Below are 16,109 nucleotides of genomic sequence, written 5' to 3' on the forward strand. Positions count from 1 at the left end.
CTTCATTGTAGGCCGATTTTATAGAAAAATTTCCATCCGAAGTGAGTCTCCAAACAATTCTATCCTCAGATAATTTAGAGGGAATCAAGATTGATTTGATGCAATGCCAAACACTACCAGGAACTAGACCTGTTCATGGGCCGGGTGGCCTGACCCCCGGACGGGCTTGAACATGCAAATGAGCCCACGGGCTTAACCTCGGGCCAAAAAGCTCGGCCCGCAATAAATTCGAGTCGGGCTCGAGATTTGCCAAAATAGCCCAGCCCAACCCGACCTATAGACTAAATTTAAAAAACCCTAAACCGAGCCTCTCTTCTCTTTCACCTCTTTCACCTCTTTCCCCTTAGCCGAACCTCTCTTCTTTTCACATCCTCCTCAGTCCTCACACTCTCAGGCCGCCACACAACCGGCGAGGCGGTGAACATTCACTAGTGCAACAACTCCGACGGTGAGTCCTTTCCTTCTCTCTCTCTCTCTCTCTCTCTCTCGTTCTTCTTCTCACTTCTCTTTCAAATCTTAGACACCGGCGAGGCAGTGAATATAGGCACCGGCGGCGGCGATGAGTTCTCTCTCTCTCTCTGACGCGAACTGACACACTTTTCACTATTAAAATCGCAGCTCACCGCGAACTCAGCTTTGACGAACACAATCACCGACGATGAGTAAAAGCCCAGGCTCGGTCTTGGGCCTAACAAATTTCTATTCATGAAGAGTAAAAGCCCGGCCTAAGCCCGACCCGACCCATGAACAAGTCTACCAGGAACAAGAGTCTTAATAAGATCTTCCTTCCAAATCTTTGTATCATGGTCAATAACATTGAAAACACTAAAATCCAAGTTTGACACAACCTCTGGATTAACAATCTCAAGGAAAGGGGAGTTACCAGCCCAAGTGTCCCTCCAGAAGTTAACATAGTTACCATTACCAATCTTCCAACTGATACCACTCCTAAGAAGATCTCTGGAGGCAAGAACACCTCTCCAAGCCCAAGAGATACCATTCTTAAACTCCACCTCCATAAAGTCTAATTTATTTAAATACATGGCTTTGACCACCTTAACCCATAAGTTGTCTTTGTTAGTAATAATCTTCCACCCTAGTTTAGCAAGGAAGGCCTTGTTAACCCGTTTCAGGTTTTTCAATCCAAGATCCCCCATTTTCTTGGCCGTATACATTCTCTTCTAGTTAACAAGATGTATAGGATTTCGACTTCTAGAATTGGACCAAATAAAATCCCTTTGGGCTTTTTCTAGCTTGTTAATGACATTATTTGGGATTTTAAAAGATTGCATTGCAAATTGGGGAATTATAGAGGCAACATAATTAATTAGGGTCAACTTGCTAGCAAGGGGGAGAGTATTTTTCTTCCAACTGGCAAGTTTACTAGCCATTTTCTTGCTAAGAGATCTAAAACCCCTTTTGAGACTCTCCCATTAATAACAGGAGCACCCAAATAACTTTTATCTTTTTTCTCCAAAGGGATTTTAAGAACTTTGGCCATAATCTTTTGAAGCCTACCAGGAATATTCTTGGAAAAGGAAATAAAAGACTTAGAGTAGTTTGGCATCTCACCAGAAGCCAAAGCAAAGCTATTAAGGATATTTTTCACCTTAAGACAAGCATTAATTGAAGTTTTCACAAAAATCATACAATCATCAACAAACTGCAAAGGGCTACTGAGGAGATTAACAATAATTTAATTAAAGAAGTTACAAATGAGGAAATTTTTAATACCACAAATTCCATGAAGGATCTCAAAGCCCTTGGCCTGGATGGACTTAATGTCTTGTTTTTTAAGAGATTTTGGAGCATTATTGGAGATACGGTCTATAGGACTATAAAGGCTTTCTTTCACTCAGGGAAAATGAGTCGAAAATTAAATAAAACTTTATCACGCTTATTCCGAAGTTGGATAACCTTGAAGTGGTCAATAACTTTAGGCCCATTAGTCTTTGTAATGTGATTTATAAGATCATCTCAAAAATCTTTGTGAATAGGATTAAGTCTTTTTGGATAATATTATCTCTCCCTACCAGAGTGTTTTTATTCCAAATAGGCAAATATCAGATATTGTTCTCATAGCCCACGAGATGATCCATACTATGGAAAAGAAGGGTAAAACAAGAATCATGGCTTGCAAAATTGATATGGAGAAGGCTTATGATAGGTTGGAATGTGACTATTGAAAGAGTCGTAAACAAGTTTGGTTTTCATAATAAATGGATAAATTGGGCTATGGAATGCATTAAATCAGTTTCTTTTCAAATTCTTATTAATGGTTCTCCTTCTAATGAGGTGAGAGCCAATAGGGGAATCAGGCAAGGGGACCCCCTATCTCCCTACATCTTTGTGCTTTGTGCTGAGGCCCTCACCAGTATGTTGGTGAAAGAATCCACGAGTAGGGATAAGCTTGTTGGTTGTAAGGCATCAAGTTGCCAATACTTTGATATACAAAATTGTTTATTTTAATAATGGCTTTTTATAGCTAAAACAGTTAGTCTTATTTACTTAAGAAAGAAAATAATATGAATAGATGCACTTACCTGGTAAATATTTCCTAATTCCTAGGAAACGTTTATCTGGGTAACTTTTCGGAAAAATATTTCCTAATTCCTAAGAAACATTTACCTGGATAAGTAACTTTTTGGAAAGAGAATGGGGCCTTACTGCTCTGGTAGATTCAAACCCATGTCTAATAATATAAAATAGACCTTATAGAATCTTAATTTTATATTTTTCATGTCGTTTGTGGATTATATCCATTTTCTTTTTTTGCTCGAGGCTTGCCTTGGCACTACTCCCAACCACTTGGCATGAGTTCCAAAGAATGGTTTTAACCATTTGCATTTGCCTAATTGGTTACTGCAACTTCAGATCTTTACCAATATAGCTAATTTCAGCTCTACATACCTCTGGCTCTTTAGTACTGTTACCTCTATGGGATGAATACGGGCATAGAATTTAGGTTCGTCTTGGATGGTATACATTGTTCAGAGATAACATCCACTCTGTGTAGATAGTCCAGTGAGCACGCAGTAGTAACTATTGAATCTTGAGTATAAGATGTTTTATGCCAAAACAGGAATTGGTTGATAGGTTTCACTGCTCATGCACCCATGTTCTAGATCGGGAACTGATTCCTCCTATCTGTGGCTTGATGTTGGAGATGATACAGCAGGATACAAAGATAGGAATATATGATCTTTATGTCTTGAGTTTCTTCTGTCAATACAGCCACTGTGCATTTTTTTTTTTATTTTTTGTTCAGATGATAATATTTGAGCTATATTTTTGTCCATTTTATCATGAAAAGTTCTACAGTAACCGTTACACAGAATGACAGAAATACAGAAATAAAGGTAGTCAACCGAAAATAAAAAAAAAAACTTTTTTCGAATTATATTTGTTTTTTATTTTTATTAATGACATATATTTAGATTGCATGTTTCAATAACAACAGAGAACATAGGCTGTGTTTATATTAGAGAACAAACTGCAGATTAAAAACCAGCAATAATTGATAATTAATGGTAAGGGTGATCATTTTGAGCACGGCCCGGTCCATAAATTCCGGGCCTGGGCCTAATACTTCAAGCCCGGTCTGGCCTGACCTGCATATTTTTAAATATATATAGTTTATAGATAATTTATGCATATCCATATCCATATATTTTATTTTATGTTATATTGTATATTTTATATAAATATTATTTTTTTGAAAAGGATATATAAATATTATAAGATGAGACCTATAATACATATTAAATATAATAATTTATATTATATAATGTAGAAAATAAATTTTATATGCATATTACATAATATATAATACAAAATAGCATATATATGATGTACTATTTTTACATAAAAAGATAGGGCCGGAATTAGTCCTGGCTCGACTTGGGCTTAGGCAATAGCCCTTATCAGAGTTGCAAAGGCTGGTCCTTGCCCAACCCCTAATTAATGGTAGTTGTCTAAAATTTAAAAAACATGGTGCATTTTTTTGCATGGTCTTTCGGTTATTTAGAAGCCTGGTAGACCGCGATTCGGCCTTTCACCGTTTGGTTTGTGGCAAATCTAAAAGCTGATGCATCAAAAAGATGCGAGAAGGCCGTGATTTTTGGAAAGCTTCAAATGGAGTTTTTGCATTTTTTTTTTCTATTCGGCTTTGCACGGAAAGATACGTCTTAATCAAATTGATTTCAGGCTGTTCAGATTTTAATGCAAAAGCTCAATACGTCTTTTAACTGTAGCTATCAGAAGATCTTCCCAAAAAGACTTGTCAAACGACCTCATAATTTACTTAATTTTAAAAGCAATTTTAATAATATCAAATTATCAATCAAATAACATGCACATTGACAGGTAGCTGGTAAGGTTTTGTGAGTCATTTGATTCCATTCTCATAGCGGATCTTAACAAAATTAGGTATGCTTTATTGGAAGAATCAGTCCGGTTTTGATTCATAAAGGCTGATTTACTAAAACACCCCTATAGTTTCATTGATTTATTAAAACCTACCGTATACTTTGTTCTACTAAAACATCCCCTAAAGTTTGCAATCAATTTATTTAATTGAACTTCTATTGGATGAAAGTGAAAAATGACAGTTTTGACCATATTGGATGAAACTCTACCCTTCCTATTTACATATTGTCTTAAAGTATCCCTAAGTTTTCGGACAATTGACATCGTTAAGATAGTCTCGATCCATTGGAAGGAGTCCATTCAGAACTTCAAAAAAACCATTTTAATGGAGGAAAACGGAGAATGTGTAGAGTTTTTTCTACAAATGAAAATGTGCTAATAAAAAACGGAGATGAGTGTTCTACAAATGTAACCATCCAACATCTTTTTCCCAACTTGTCCATCTTTAACTGTTGCATTCCGGAAATTTACAATTGCATTCCGAAAATCTATGGTTGAACAAATCAATGTTCAGCTCTAATAGATCCAGTGAACTGAAAAAGATTTGGGAGTTTCTGAAACTATTGTATGCAATTAAGAAAAGAACAAAATACTGAAAAAGAGAATTCTAGAATCTTGAAGCTAAACCGGTTCTCGATCTAGGAGAGCGGAATCGGCCAAGATGGCCTTGGAGTCGGTGAAAACTTTGAAAGGAGTAGTAGAAAAATCAACTTTATTGGCAGTTTCAGTGAAGATTTCGGTGCTGAATCGGAGGGATTGGTTTCGACAGCGATCCAATAACTCCATTCCAAGAATTCCTTGAGGAAAACCGGGGAAGTTCTTGACATCAGAGGTGGTAGTGAGCTGGCCTCCAGGTGCTATGTCGTTGGCCATCCATCCTTCGAAGAGGAGGATGGGTTTGAGGCTTTGAGCTCGGCCTGAGAGGTGTAGATGGTGAAAATGTGTGCCACGGGGTTTTAAGGGTTTGGAGATTCTCCATGGTGTAGGAGACTTTATCCTCGGCTAAAACCTAATTGGAGAAGTACAGACAGGTTCATTATAGATTTATGAATCCCACTGCAGAACTATAAACATTTGGAATGTCAAATACCCTCATTTTACACACCAATGCCCGCCTGTGAATTGGCATCAATTCTGAACTGGCACCTACCCCAAATGTACTTTGGGCTTAAAAATTCTGACTCTGGGCTGAACTGTCATTATCCCAAACCTAATAGCTTTGCACTTTATGGGCGCAAAAAATGGAGACTTGAGTCACTTTGACTGAGGAACTAACGTCCCATTGAATCTTTGATTATTGAGTAGTGGATTGAGAGAGTGCTGCCCTTGAACGCCAAATTTTGTTGGATCTCTGCCTCTGGATGTATGCCATTTGCCTATCACTATGATGTTTATCACGTTTCAGCAGATGTTTCATCTATTAAACATCCGATTTCAGCTTAATCAATCTAAAAAGAGAGGACTTCCGTAAATGCATCCATGAGCATTTACAGCTCTTTATTATGGGGTCTTTAAGGGTAATTTAGGAATTAAAAAAATATCAATAACGTGATGTCATATTTGACGGAAAGTTAACAGTAGGGAGGTTTTAGATAATTGTTAGAAAACTTGGGGGGCACTTTAAGATAACAAGGGTAGAGTTCATCAATTAGCTAAACCATAAGGGTAGTTTAAGAAATTTGTACAAATAAAAATGTCATTTTTGTCGCTAGTAATACATGAGCAACCACTCTATTTGGTTAACTTTTGTTTTCTATATGAAAAATGTTTAAGGATACTTTTAGAATAAACAACCATGGGTCCATGCCCTTGTACATTCTCCACTCCGTTTAGGTGATCATGTTACTATTTTCATATGACAGAACAAATAATTCTTAATGAAAGGTTGATTAAATAAATATGTTTCGAACTATAGGGAGTATTTTAGTAAATAAAAAGTGAAAACTATTTGTTCTTAATGAAATATTGATTAAATAAATAGGTTGCAAACTATAGGAAGTGTTTTAATAAAATGAAAACAATAGGGTATGTTCTAGTAAATGACCCATTTATAAATTTGCTACACTACAAAGATTGATATTTTAAAAATTGGGGAGTGTTTTACATTAGCTATGTTTTTGTTCAAGGTTTTAAGTATCACAAACACAAAGTATTAAAGAGGCAATTTTAAAAGACATATCAAGATTTGCTTAGGATATGCATGGATATAGACAAAAAAAATCAATATGTGTATGGATACACTAGAAAATTCAAATAAATTCTAAAAAGTTATATTAAATGCAATAAATATGAATCTTATATAATTATAATTAAGTTATCTAACATATATACTTTAATGGTTTATATAAAATGTGAAATAAATTGGAACCATTGAAAAATGTTGGAAGAACTAAAATGTATGTATGTGGCTGTGTGTGCATATATTTATAATAATATTTATTAATATGTAAATTTTAATAATCAATTTTAACATTTATTAAAAGTCATCCATAAAGAAAGCTATCCACTGAAAAGAGAATTAAGAATTAAAATAATATTACTATTATGAAGAATTAAGTTATGGTATAGTGGTTGACTTGTAGTCCTTGTAAATTAGAAACCAGGGTTTAAATCTCTTTTGTTTCCTTTTTTTTTTATTTTTAAAAGGCAAATTTAATGGCTTGTCAAATTCAAATTCAAATTCAAATTTGAACATGACTTTAAACATAATCTTAAATGTAGCATTTAATTCAATTTCAAATTTGAATATTACCTTTAATGGCGTGTCATTAATGTAACACCTAATTAAGAGTGATAATGTATACTTAATTAAGAGTGACCTAAATTAAATTTGAAGAAAGAGGGAAGTTGAATTTGAAAAGCTGTCAAAATTAAGTGAGGGGGGGCGTTAGTAAATTAGAACTGTATTAGTGAACGAGGCCGTATTGGACTCATATTGGCCAATACAAACTCGAAACAGTCTAATACTGGCTTGTATCTGTGTATCAGATCGTTAAAGGCTGTGTTTGGTTGCAGTGTAAATTTATTTGTACTAGTACAAATGTATGGAAGTGCAAATGTAAAAAATGCAAATTCTTATTTAATTTTGTATTGAATTTTATTTTATTTCATTTGTACTGCAATCAAATAAAATAAGCTAAAATTTAAAACAAAAATAGGTCAGGATTTACATTCAAATCATTTGCACTGCCATGGTTTTGCATCAGTGCAAATTTATTGGCTGACACAGACTGATATGTTGCGAATTTTCAGACTTTGCTTTTGTTTCATTTGGTTTTGAAATTGCCACATCAATATAAAAAGATAAAATACTTTTTTGAATTCTGTTTTTTTTTTTTTCTAAAGGCAAAAAGAAGTTGGTTTTGTTTAAAAAAATAATACATGTTTTTTGAACCATTTTAAAATAAAAATCAACTTTGGAATATATGAAAACACATTTTTTAAACAAAAAAGTTTCAAAAACATATATTTTTTGTTTTCAGTTTTGGAAACCAAAACACAGAGATTTTGTTTGTTTTCTTTTAAAAATCATTTTAGCTTCAAAATAGTTGGTTTGTTTTGTTTTTGGAACTGGGAACAAGAAAGATAATTCACATCCTCCGCGTTGATGGAAGAATTTATTTCGATCTCATTTCCGTGGTTTGAGGCTATCTCGAGTGATTTTCAAAGCAGAGTATGACAGTAGAATTGATTTCTTACATCACATAATTTGTCAATGCTAAATGCGTAATCTAATGCTGAGGTAATTAGTTTCGTTAGGTGGAAGAAGTACAAATACAAAATTGTACAATGCAAATACATTCAAAATAATACATAATACAAGGTTTTGTACTATAGTACTTTTTCTAGATTAAGCCTTATTTTTTAAAATATGCCTCAATAACATTGTTTTTAATATACATTTAAGTGCTATTGAAGAAATTAATGATTCCTCAAACCTCCCTTTTGAATCTTCAGGAGATGGAGATGATTTTTGACAAACATGGTCCTTCAATGCACCAGTTTATATAGTTCACATAAAAAACAGGCTAACTTAATTATATGGAACTCTCATACCTTATTGTAACAAGTGTTCTCTTTGCCGTGCCATCAAGTGCCATCCATCGTGTCTACAGCCGCCATTCCAGTGTTCAAGTGTGTGTCATGGATGGGCTATGCATGTACTTTTGTATGGGGGATTGCCAATGGCATTAATGTAATACTGTAGTATGATTTTTCACCCTTTTGATGTTTCTTATTGTCATTCCCCCAAAAGCTTAACGTACTCTTTGAGGGAATGTAGGTAGTCGAGTGAGTCATGAGTATGTAAAGGTTAAGCATGAGATCCCCTCGACATTGAACTGTGTGCTTATGCTTGCCATCCATTAATGCAATACAAGTAGCTTTTTTCTAATCCGTGTGCTATCTTTGTTGCCTTTTCTTGTGTTGTTGCTTGTTTCTTAGGCTTACTCGTCGCATTCGAGTGCCACACGGGGTCCCAACGACTAGCCCCGTGACAGTTGGTATCAGAGCAGGAGCTCCTACACACACAAATTGGACCCTGTCTTCGCCCCTACTCCAGCACAATGAAGAGCAACCGTGACATTGCCGATGACACACTACACGGGCTGCACCAAGCCCACGACACTGATGAGGCTCTACTCGATGATCCTACCAAGATGCAAGCCCCAAAGGGCCGAACAACTAAAGCCAGCAAGCGGGACAAATCTGTCGACCAACTAGCAAGCATGGACATGCGCATCCTATGCTGTGAAGCAACAATAGGTGAGACTCGCGACCGGGTCGAAGAAATCCATCTCAACATGGAGACGGTAGAGAATGTTGTGGTGGAGCTGGAGAGCCGCTTTAACGGAGCCCTCCGGGATGTCCAGAACACAGTGCAACAGGCACAAGCCGGCCCTTCCCAAAGCATCCTTCAAGGCATGATGGACAGCTTCCAAGCGCAATTGGATGAGATGAGGGCCTAGTTGACAATCATGAAAAGAGTTATGGCCAATTCCGTCAGCCCTTCATCTGCTCCATCCACCCACATCAAGGTGCGCCAACCAACTCCATATTCTGGTGCTCGTGATGCTCGGGATCTTGAAAACTTCTTGTGGCAACTTGAGCAATACTTCTCCGCGACTAGCATCCACGATGACCAAACACAGGTACGTACAACCGCCATGTATTTAAATGATATTGCAATGTTATGGTGGTGTAGATGTTGCATGGACATTGAACGTGGCACTCGGATCCTCAACACCTGGGCCGACTTCAAGAGAGAAATCAAGCGACAGTTCTTCCCCGAAAATGTTGAGAACTTGGCACGAAGGAAGTTGAAGAACCTGAAGCACCAAGACTCAATACATGACTATGTCCAAGAGTTCTCAGCCCTGACCCTTGAACCCTGGGCAAAGCTCAAACTACAACGCCGTGGGGTGAAGGACTTAGCAACAGCCATGGCGGTGGCTGAGCAACTAGTTGATTTAAGGAAGTCAGAAGAGGAAGACCTCCATCCACACAACCCGCGTACCAACAACTTGAGTGGGGGAGATCAGAAATCAGCCTCTACACAGGAGAAACCAGTGCCCGCGGTCAAGCCCTACAATTACCAACAAGGAAAGAAGCCACAAGGAGGCCCAAGCTATTAGAGCCACCAATTCACTAGGAGACCTCCTCCTACGCCTTGTTACCTTTGCAATGGGAAGCATTAGACGAGTGACTGTCCAACACGAAAGAAAATAATTGCCCTCATCGCCAAACTCAGCGATAGTGAAGAGAACGATGAAGAGAAACCCACAGTGGCGCCAAGAATGGGTGCCCTCCAACTCATCAACGCCATGGTCAAGAAAGATGCCACATCCAAGCGGCCCACCAAAGCCCACAAGGGGCTGAATTATGTAGACATCACCCTCGGCGGGAGGCCGACCCAAGCCCTGGTGGACAATGGGGCCATCCACAACTTCATTTCGCTTGCGGAGGCAAAGCGACTCGGCTTGACCACCACCAAACAAACAGGGTGGGTCAAGGCTGTCAACTCCAGGGCCAAAGTAGTAGAGGGCATGGCTCGTGGAGTAGAACTCCAAGTGGGACCCAGGAAAGGACCCATCAATCTATTTGTGGTACCCTTGGATGATTTTCAGGTTGTTCTTGGAGTGGAGTTCCTCACGCAGGCGGAAGTGACACTTATGCCACACATTAGCAGTTTACTTATTTTGGACGAACACTCCCCTTGCACGGTTCCTGTCTCATCAACTTTGCAGATACTTGGGAAGCAGCTTTCAGCCTTGCAGTTGTACCAAGAAACCAACAACCAAGAAGACAGCGCCGCGTCAACAAGGGAGAACCCCTGTCAAGCATCTCACATCGACACTGGAACTGGTTGGGAGGTTGTCACCAGGAAGAACTCTCCCTCAAAACAATTCCATTTCCAGCGCCAACGCCAATGCCAACGCCCAAGTCAGCACCAACATCGGCATCAACATCAGCTTCAACACCAACCACATCAGCGAAAGTCGACTTCGCAGTAGAAGCCGCAAGTGCCTGCAATTGATGGGCCCAACAGAAGACCCAAGGCCGTGTCAAACCTTGCTCACATCTACTACCACAACCATCGGGGAGGGCGAGTGCCACCCAAGCCATTTAGGGACCACATTCACATCATCCCTCAGGCTAAATCCAGTAGTAGCCCTGCGAGTCACCCTTGGGGAAAAATGCATGGGAACCAACACCCTAACAATCCAAAATATCATTTTCACCTAGCCTTGGCCACAAACCTTCCTAACACCAAGCTAGAGCAACCAAAATCCTACCTTGAAGCAGTCAGGCAAGGACTTACCGTAGGGACTAGCCATAGGTTTTCCCACCATCCAGAATGCCTTGAAGACTTCCACCCTTCATCATGCCTGGGCCTTGGAAGAGATAAACTTCGTGGAGCAGCTGAAGAACCTTCCTTCATCAATAGTAGATCGGAGCCTCAAGAAGAAGCTAGTCTTCGAGGATGAAGACTAAATTGAGTGGGTAAGACTATAACGAGTGTTCTCTTTGCCGCGCCATCAAGTGCCATCCATCGTGCCTACAGCCACCACTCCAGTGTCCAAGTGTGTGTCATGGGTGGGATATGCATGTACTTTTGTATGGGGGATTACCAATGGCATTATTGTAATATTGTAGTATGATTTTTCACCCTTTTGATGTTTCTTATTGTCACTCCCCCAAAAGCTTAACGTATTCTTTGAGGGGAGGTAGGTAGTCGAGTGAGTCATGAGCATGTAAAGGTTAAGCATGAGATCCCCTCGACACTGAACTGTGTGCTTATGCTTGCCATCCATTAATGCAATACAAGTAGCCTTTTTCTAATCCGTGTGCCATCTTTGTTGCATTTTCTTGTGTTGTTGCTTGTTTCTTAGGCTTACTCGTCGCATTCGAGTGCCGCATGGGGTCCCAACGACTAGCCCCGTGACATTATGGTTATGGTTACAACTACTAATCAAAGATACTGATTTGGGAGCAGTGGCAGATATAGGATTTTTTGTTGAAGGGGCTCAAAGTTTAGTAAACATGGATAGAGGGGAGATCGGATCTGCTCCTCACACAGGGTGCCTCACACCGATTTTACAGATACATCCCAACATGCATTGAAAACATTTCCGATACTTATACGTTATTATTCATGGGAGATATTCCTAATGCATGGTGAGGTGTGCCTGTTAGGTCAATGTGAGACACCCTGTGTGAGGAACATATCCCAATTCAATAGAGGGGGCAAAAATATAAATTGGATTTAAATGGATGTTGTGAAGAGTTTCAAGACATGGGGAGGGGGGCATGGCTGATGGGTGATGGCTCCCCTTCGACACCCCTAGCTAGCTACTGAACCAGTAGCTGAATGGTCAGTTGGTGTCCCTTTGAATATGGAGGCGACCAAACCTGTGTAACTGTAGGCTCTATCTTGTGTAAACCTTACCTGCACCCTGTTTGGGAGGTCTTAATTAACCTGATTGCTTAAAATTATCCATAACCAATGCTTCTGCCTTTGGATAATTTTGATTGTAAATGGTCCAAATATTTGGGACATGTCATTCATTTTGAGTTACTAAATGCAGTTCTCCTGCTAACAAAAATCTCTCCCAACATGTTCCAACGTGATGCACATCATGTGTGGGATTCACCATAAGACTCGGACTCACCATGCATGTGGTGCTGTGTGGACACAAATCGTGTTGGATCTTGTTAAAAGGGATTTTTTATTTTTGGCAAGAGATCTTAACTCTTATTCTCTTAGTGTGTGTTCGGCATTGATGTTGTTTTATGAGAAAACGACACTACATGAAAAAAAAATGGTGCTTCAGAAAATGGCCTCTTATTTGGTACCTTTTTTTCAGAAAAAACGTTGCTTCAGGCCACGTCTTGGAAATCGGGAAAGTGTGGTCTGAAGCAACGCCAAATTCAATGTTTTCTCGAAAACAGTTCATTGCTGCCAACCGTGTAATGATGTGACATCATCTTGGATGTTGGATAATACGACCAATGCTGAAAAAGGTTCTACAACACTGGTACCAAACAAAATCAATGTTGTTTTCTTATAAAACAATGCTTACAACTCACACATGCCCAACACTTTTTTTCTAGAAAAAATGGTACAGCCCAGATGCCAAACACTTAATTTAGATGACCTTATATAGTTCGGATAAGGCTTAGATGATGGGTGAATTTAAACATTTAAAAAATTTCAAGGTGTTAATAGTCACTTAAAACATAAATTTGAAGGCATTAATGGAATTTAAAAGAGAATATTAGAGTTTTAAAATGTGATTCCCATTTTAAATGCAAAAATTAAAAGCGAGATGCCAGTAAAAAACAGGTTCAACTTTTTCTCCAGGTAGCTCACAATCATACCTGTTCATGGGCCGGGCTCGGGCTGGGCTTTCACTCTGTATTAACAAATTTTTCTAAGGCCCGAGCCCAAGACCGACCCGACCATTGGGCCTACAACTTGGGCCCGAGCCCAACCCTCATAAAAAGCCCAAAATTTAGCCCATGCTGTTACTATTGCTGAAGCGGCTGAATAGCGAGAGAGAGAGAGAGAGAGAGAGAGAGAGAGAGAGAGAGAGAGAGAAATTATAAAGAAAAAATAAAAAATATATATTAAATTATAAATATATATATTTTAATAAATACTATATTATTTATATATTTTATATAATATATAAAATACATATTATGTATTTTATAAAATATATAATATTGAGTCAGGCCGGGCCGTGCTCAGGCTGAGCGTTTTTGACAAATCCCAAGCCCGACCCGAAACATAGTTGGGCTTACTGTGTTAGGCCCGAGGTCAGACCTAATTACATGACTAAGCCCGACCGGGGTGCGGGTCGGGCCATCGAGTTACCCGGCCCATGAACATGTCTACTCACAATTATCCACAAAGAAACGCTAAACTTGATGTACCTAACAGTTTTAATTGGGCTTTCGGCCTCATAAATGCATAAATTTCATTGGAGAAGCTCCCCTGAATGCGGCCTTGACGGATTTGGGGTATTGAGGATGTTTTAGGTCAGTGCTCTCATTTTTATGAGAAAACATTTTGTATGGAATTTGTTTTAAAAAACGAGATAAAACGATTTTTTTTTCACTTTATGACTGGTAGGCACCACATAAGCAAAAAAGTAAGAAAACCTTTTGTACGGAGTTTTCTTTAAAAAATGAGATAAAACATTTTTCTTGCTTTATGCCAGATAGGAAAATGAGAAAACATTTTGTCATTGCAAGAAATGTTATTTTGAAATGCATGGATACAATCATACAAATAAAAGACTTAAAAATTCTTGAATACACTATGAAAATGCATATAAATCACATAAATATATTAATAACATTAATTCTAAATTTAAATTATCTATGAATAGAGTATAAATACATGAGAAATGCATACTCTAATAGGTTACATGAAGAGAAACATTACGATCAACAATATTGTGACTCTAAAACATGTACACATCATACAATAATTGTCACACTTTCATTTTTTATAATTATAATTTTCAATTTTTATTAAATTTTTGAAAAAAAAATACTTATTTTTTTCAAATAATAAATATGTTTTCGTTTTTTAACATATAATTATGCGTAAAATTAAACATATAAATCATTTAAAGTAGATCAATTATAAATATATATATTTTTTATAATTTTTCTGTTTTAATAAAATTTAGAGAAATTAAATATTAAATTATTTATTTTTATTTATAATTAAAAATTTTAATTTTTATTAAAATTAAAAAACAATCCAAAAGTAATCAATATACAATCTCATCAAACTAGACACACTGATATTCTTCCGCATCGGTGTATATTAAATAGTCAAACTCATGAAATAATACTTAATCATGACCTTTCCCATAACCATGACCATAGATACAGATACGATATGCCGTATATTAAGAATATCACATTAAATTCTCGGGAGCCTACCTCTACCTCTTATCGTCGACTATTACATTAATTTCCTCTAATTAACTTTTAACCCATAATTTTTATGTTATAAAAAACTACATTTAAGATGATTTCTAGATCTGAACTTGAGTCATTAGATTGGTTGAAAGACAACAAAGTCACATCATCACACTACACTTTTAAGTACTTGTCACAATTAATATTATGTCTTAATGATTAATTATATCAGTTATAAATTTTGACTTTTCGACATTTTGGCTTCTTAACGTATGAGACATTAGAAAAATCAATTATTAAGACATTTATTAGTGTCGACGGTGAATAAATCGAGGGCAATTACTCTTTTACCCCACACCTATATCCAATAACATTCCCAACAGCTAGGTCCCTCAACAGGCAACAACTAAAGATTTTTCAACACAATACGAAGAGATTGCCTTCCGTAGATTTGGGCCATTTGGCTATGGATTCATTGGGATTTTCCAATCCAAATCCAGACGAGGCTAGACCCCATTTGATTTGTGGGAATAGGGACTTGGAATCAGAATCAGAATCCAATCGGGTCATTCCAATTCTAATTATTTGGTTGGATAGAATCTGAATTTCATTCTCATTCTTATTGAAATGGTATTCCCCCATTTGAAGGAATTGCCAATTTCTTCCTCCTCCTCCCTTGAGAATAAAATTCCATTTTAGTTGATTTCAATTCTAATTCTGATTTTTATTTGAATCAAACAGACTATAGGAATAGTCCATTCCAGTTCTGATAACCAAATAGGCACTTACAATCAATAAATGGATCCACTTGACCCAAGTGCCTGCGCAGAGTCATGGATGGGCCATAGATCTGGCCCAAAAATATCTTTAGGAACTGATTCTAGCTTCTGGGCCTGGGGTTTGGGATTTCCGTTTGGCACTTGTGGGTGTTTCCTTATCCACAGCAGAAAGTAGCACTCAAGCCTTTTTCTCATTTTACCTTTTCAAGCTTTTGGAAGATTAGTAATTTAGGCTGTGTTTGGTTGCAGTGCAATTTTATTTGCATAATATAAATGCATAGGAGTGCAAATGAAAAAAATGTAAATTTTCAGTTAATTTTATTTTTGGCTTTACTTTATTCTTCTTTATGTCTTAATTTACTTCATTTGTATTGCAATCAAACAAAATAAACTAAAATTTGAAACAAAAATAGGCTAGAATTTATACTCAAATCATTTGCACTGTCACAATTTTGCATCAAT

The sequence above is a fragment of the Nelumbo nucifera genome, chromosome 2 (assembly GCF_055504915.1).
Source record: "Nelumbo nucifera cultivar China Antique chromosome 2, China Antique-T2T, whole genome shotgun sequence".
NCBI classification, from domain to species: Eukaryota; Viridiplantae; Streptophyta; class Magnoliopsida; order Proteales; family Nelumbonaceae; genus Nelumbo; species Nelumbo nucifera.